This window comes from Alligator sinensis, unplaced genomic scaffold (genome assembly GCF_000455745.1).
Source record: "Alligator sinensis unplaced genomic scaffold, ASM45574v1 scaffold534_1, whole genome shotgun sequence".
Taxonomy (NCBI): domain Eukaryota; kingdom Metazoa; phylum Chordata; order Crocodylia; family Alligatoridae; genus Alligator; species Alligator sinensis.
The window spans coordinates 1,096,028-1,102,027 of record NW_005842050.1 but is presented as its reverse complement, the minus strand read 5'-3'; the positions used below and the strand labels follow the sequence as shown (position 1 = coordinate 1,102,027).

The window sequence follows — 6,000 nt, the reverse complement described above, 5'->3', positions numbered from 1 at the left end:
TTGGGAGGGGTCGCTGGCAGCAGTGAGAGGGGCCTCCAGCCACTCCAAATTTTGCTGCAGCTCTGCTCCCAGCCCCTCACCACCACCCGGCGCAGCCCCAGCTGAACGCCCCACCTCCACCCAAGCACTGGGAAAAGCCACGGCTGTGCCGGGTGGCAGCGTGGGGTTGGGAGCAGAGCTGCAGCAAAATTTGGCGTGGCTGCAGCCTCCTCTCAGTGCTGCCAAAGCCCACTCCAAGCCAGCCGCTGGCAAGAAAAGCCCCGCACAGTGCCAGCTCCACCCTGCAGCTGCAGCCTGCCCTGCACCGCGCCATGCAGATCCAAGTGATCTGGGGTGAAAGCAGTGGTGGGAGCTGCCCCCACTGAGCCACGCCTCTGTCCCATATGCTCTCCCCACCTGCTGGGCAGCGCCTGTCCCTGCCCACTCCCTCACCACGGCGGGTATTGATCTGCCCTGCTTTCCACCACACCGGACTTACCAGCTGGAGGCTGGTATTGGCCAATATACCTCCTTAAATATCGGCTATCGGTATCAGACTCCAAAATTTCTATCAGTGCACCCTTAGTTCCCTATAGGAATTCCATAATAAATTAAGTACAGCTGTGTTGACAGAATGCCTGTGTTCTCTCCATTGTCTCCTCATACTATCTGTTCTACCCCACCTACTATGTTTTAATGCATATGTTTTTAAAATGTAAACTATTCAGTAAAGGGAGGGATTTTGGACCACAAGTTGCAGAGCACCATCAAAAATCTATGGTTCTATGCCAATATAATAACAACCACAACCACTACCACCTCAACAGTAACAACCAAAACAACAAAAACACTGGAGGCAAGAAAATGTACAAGAGCAACGTATTTAAAGAAGTGATGTGTTACCCATGTTTCTCAAGTAGTTGAAGTAACTGATGTCTGCTCACTTGTATTTGGTACACTCACACCCTTCCTTGCTATGTATGTGCAATACACCTATTATGATTTCAAAATAAGTAAAGACTAATTTGTCAATATTGTTCACCAACAGCTAATGAAAATTGTGCATAAACAAGCAAATACCATAAATATAGGGCATTAAATACCTTTTCTAAAAAATTACTAAAAAACTTAAGTAGGCTGACAAAAGAAAAGTTTTGAAAGCAAAGTACAAAAAGGACAGAGAAATAAGTGAAGCTGGCTATCGAGAACTGGCTCAGGATGCTCAAGTGATAGTTGGGTCACTACCAAGGCTAGGGAACACTCTACCATAATTTCTTCAAGTTTGCTGCTACACATAAACAAATGTAATTAAAGGGCTGAATCTCAACTGAAAACAGTTGGAACTCTAAATTATCATTCAGAAAGATGAGTAAGCCAGTAAACAGACAGACTCAACTTTGTGTTCTTGTATGCTAGCCATCTACAACTTGGAATTACAAATGTTAATCCTAAAGCTCTTTGTCTTGAAGTTATTCAAGATCAGTCATCAGAGTTTTATGACCTTTCAAGGCAAGACAGGATAAAACATATGAGGGAAGAAACTGTTCAAATCAGCACAATACTAAATTAATAACAAACTGGTAAAATAAGTACCAGATAAAAACTTTAGTACTTGTTGGGCCATTTCTGATCTGATGTAAGAAATAAACAAGAGCATAAAAGTATAAAAGATGTTTCTGAATTACCAAACTTACCTCCTTTAAAATGAAAAGATTATGTAAATTGCCACGTAACTGGAAGATGTTAACTTTCTTCATCGTGGCCATAAAATGTTTGACATTGTCCAAAAGATTTGTAACACTACCTTTTTCAAGTAAAATGATACTGCTATCTAAATTTTAGTTATGTTCGTTAAACTCTCCTGAGCAACTCTTAACTACAAGCTGTATTTCAAAACGGTCTGTTTACTTTACACCATTCTGAACCACAGATGACAAAGTTTGCTTGAAGCTGTAATTACTCTGCAAAGCTGGGAAGCCAATTAGAGGGCCTGAAACCTGCCAGTTCCAAAAAAAAAAAAAAAAGCAGATCATCTGTTCAGATTTTATTAAAAAGTTTAAAGTTTGAATTCTATAACTTTAACTATGTAATCACCAGTTTTCTTTTTATTATCTACAGCCACTCAGCATACACCTAAAAAGAACACTAAAAGGTTGCTGTTATTGCTTTGCCTATAGGAGATTCCAGCTGCAACCTAATTTCTTGGTATGGCTAGATAAGACTACTGACCATGTAATTAAGCAACAAGATGCACAGAATATACACCAACACTATAATCTGAATAAAAAGCTGCTAATTTGTACTTGAGAGTTTACTTCTAACATGGACTGATGGAAACTTAAGCACAAAAGAAAACTTCTTCAGATTAGCATGATATAAAATAAATTATAAAAAGTAATAATTAGTTAGCTTAAAGACAGAGTATGTATTAAACATATTCCTTAGCCTCTTATTCTCCTGGGGTTGGATTAGGGGCTGGACTAGATGATTTATGGAGGTCCCTTCCAGCCCTACTAGCCTATGACTCCTGTGGATCCCTCCATCACAATACAAGCCATTCTTTAGTCCCTCCCATTTTAAAATACCTACTCCTAGCCTTCCCCTCCCCCCAACTGCCTCTCATTACAGCCCCATAAAACCTTTCTTGCTCATCTCTAACCTGTCTCCAATCACTGTCTGATTTTCCTCTCCACCAATTCTATCCCAACTTCTCCACCAATTAACCAACTCTTACCTAGGTCTAATGGCCTGTTGCTAGTCAGCTCTCAGAACCAGTACTCCATCTTCATGCTTCTGCCTTTAAACCACGTTTACACCGTGGATTATGCTATATGTTCAGCTTCATCACCATTGACAATCCCTTGCAGCTGACGATGACTGTCTTCCACGTAGTCTTATTTGTGGGTCTCTAAACAACACTGACAAGGCCCTATCTGGAAATGACAGACTGCTGCAACTCGTGCATGTGTTTCCATGTCAGGTGGGTGACTGGTTTCTTAATTTGCTCTGCAACACACTGTTTCTGTTGCTACTGCTTTTCCATCTCCTGTTGTTTTCATTAAGTTTCATAGTACTGAGATCCTTGCAACAAACTCATTGAACAGCGATTGTTGCAAATGTAGCTCATTGAAGACTTCCCTGTCAAACCAAGCTGCTCTTCTCCCATACTTACTAGTCTTTCTGAGCATTGGGATGGTTCATTCCTGAGCCCTTAGTAAGGTTTCTTCAAAGCCTAACCAATTCTCCTGGACCTCTTGCCTCCTCAGGCTGTCACCCAGGGGATCATGCTCATCAGTTCCCTAAGTGAATCAAAGTCTGCTTTTCTGAAGCCCAGGGTCCTTACTCTGCTGCTCTCCAATCCTTTCTTTCCTCAGGATCCTAAACTCAATCATCTCATGGTTGCTGCTGCCCAAGTTGCCATCCACTTCTACATTCTCCACCAAACCTTCCCTGTTTCTGAGCACCAAGTCAAGAAGAGCACAGCCCCTAGTTGGCCTCTCCAACACCTGCATCAGGAAGCTGTCCCCAGCACTCTCCAAAAACTTCCTGGATTGCCTGCACAGTTTTGTATTGCCCTCCTAGAATATGTCAGGGAGACTAAAGTCCCCCATGAGACCCAGGTCCTGTGACTGGGAAACTTCTGCTAGCTGTTTAAAGAAAACCTCACCCACCTCATCCTCCTGGTCTGGTAGTCTATAGCAGACACCCACAATGATATCACCCTTGCTGATCCCCTCTGACCCTAACCCAGAGACTTTCAACAGGTCGGTCTCCAGTTTCATGCTGGAAATCCGAGTAATCATCCAGCTCTTTTACATGAAATGTAACGCCCCCTCCTCTTCTCCCCTGCCTGTCCTTCCTAGACAGTTTATACCCATCCATGACAGTGCTCCAGTTATGCAAGGTATCCCACCAAGTCTCTGTTATTCCAACCACATCATAGCTCTGTGACTGCACGAGGACAAGCAGGAACTATGACTTCCTGCTTGTTTTCCAGGCTCCATGCATTCATGTACTGACATCTGAGGCAACTAGCCAATTGCTCTGCTTCCTCATGAAGAACAAGAAAGCCGCCTTTGCTGCCTCCTCTTGCTTGTGCTTCTTGTCACCCACTTCCCAACTTACCTCAGGGCCTCTGTTCTCCAAGAATGAATCCAAGCTGGATGTCTTATCTTTCTACTGGGCATTTTAGATGACATGCTGCCACTATCTGATAATTGGCAAGGCACATTCTCAGAAATTCTGGACTTTATTGACTGGAAGGCATATTCTTCAGTCTGTGTCCCTCTTGTTCACAGATGTTAAACAAGAGGTGTGCTCTTTGATTTTTCCACAGTGACTGTAACTACTAAGTAATTTACATCCAAGCAGGAGTGTCAAACATATGGTCTGGGGAGACATGCCATCTGGCACTCCAGGCTTTCACTGGGTTACCAGAAGTTTGGGGGCAAGACCTGCTGCAAAATCTGGGGGCCCTAGACCCTGGCTGATATGGCCATCAGTAACAAGAGGGCAAATGAGGGCTGCTCTGATATAGCCCCACTTGCCCTCCAGCCAATTTCCTTACTACAACCACAGCTAGCCCCTCCCATCCTGCCACCAAGCCCCAACATAGATGTCACCAAGCCTACTAGCCCCTCTGGTCCTGCCACAGCTGACAGTGACCCTGCTGGCCCTCCAATCCCACCCCAGCCAGCTGTGGAGATTGTTCCTTGCTCAGCTCCATGAGCATGGAACTGGGTGAGGAACATGCCAGAGAGCCTGTTCCCCACACAGCCCTGCACTTACTTAGTTGAGTGAGGAACAGGCTCTCCAGCCTGTTCCCCACACAGCTCTGCAATCAGGGAGCTGGGTAGGGAACAGGTTCCCCAGCCCCTGCCAGCAAGGGGCTCCCAGCACCAACTCCACAATCACAGGGCTGGTGTTGGGAGATAATGATTTCGCAGCACCAGCCCCGCTGTCATGGAGCTGGCGCTGGGAGATAAAGATCTCCCAGTCCTCCGCTCCCCAATCATGATCTCGGAGCAGGGGGCTTGGAGCTCCCTGCTGCCAGGGCAGGGGGACACAGTCCCTGCCAAGGATCCAGTGGTGGAGCCCACCCCAGCAGCAGGCAGCTCCTGGGGGCAGGGAGCAATCTCCCACCCCCTGGTGGCTGGCTACTGAACCATTACTAATTGCGAGTACATTTGCTACTTGCATTTGCATGTAGCAAAATTTACTCATGATTAGCAAGTTTTACTGCACAGTAAAAGCATGTGCATTTGTAGACATCCATGCTTACCACACAGCAAACTACGCTACTTTGCAGTAAAGTGTCTCGTGTAGACACACCCACTGAAACGGCCAATGCCAAGGAGAAGCAGAAATGAAGGGTGCTGTTTCCCTTACAGTACAGTGAACATGAAGCACTTGTGAGCATTCTGATGCTGGTGCCAGTATGTTTTGCACCCAAGTAATATTCTTGAACTTATGAAGTTTTGGTAAGCACCAGAAAAGGCAAGGCTTTTGAAGTGTCGGTATAAGAGCTGTTCTTTAATGTCAATGTGAGAAGGAGTGCTGATTTGGATGCTGCAACATGAAGCTTGGCCCGTTTAATTTATGTTGGCTTTGATGCTGAATCAAGTCATCCAGGTTGAAAGTTTCATGACTGAAAGTCTTAGTACCTTATCACTTACATGCACTCTTAAACTATTAGACTAGGTGACTTGTACATCCACGAGACTTAATGATTGAGCACTGTATCATGTTTTGGACATGTATCAAACAAGTTAAAAAAAACTCAAATTCAGCTGGAGTTAAATTTCCTGCTGTACTTCTTCCAATGTTATATTGACAACTTTAAGAGTAAAAAATCACGAGTCAATTGAAACTAAAAAAATTATGGGATTGGCTTAAGAATCAGAAAATTAAAAAAACCTGGATTGTTTAATGTCTTCTTTTTATACATTCAGTTCATGTTTTTAAAGCTTTTCTCTAGAAGTCTGAGACACGGGGAAAAATGATTTTTTTAATAAAATATTA

General features: G+C 44.2%; 1 protein-coding gene across 4 annotated transcripts in view; it reads right to left on the bottom strand.

The window, feature by feature from the left end:
- AKT3 (AKT serine/threonine kinase 3) overlaps nucleotides 1-6,000 on the bottom strand; it is a 257,736-nt gene that overhangs the window by 111,719 nt on the left and 140,017 nt on the right. The window lies entirely within an intron of this gene.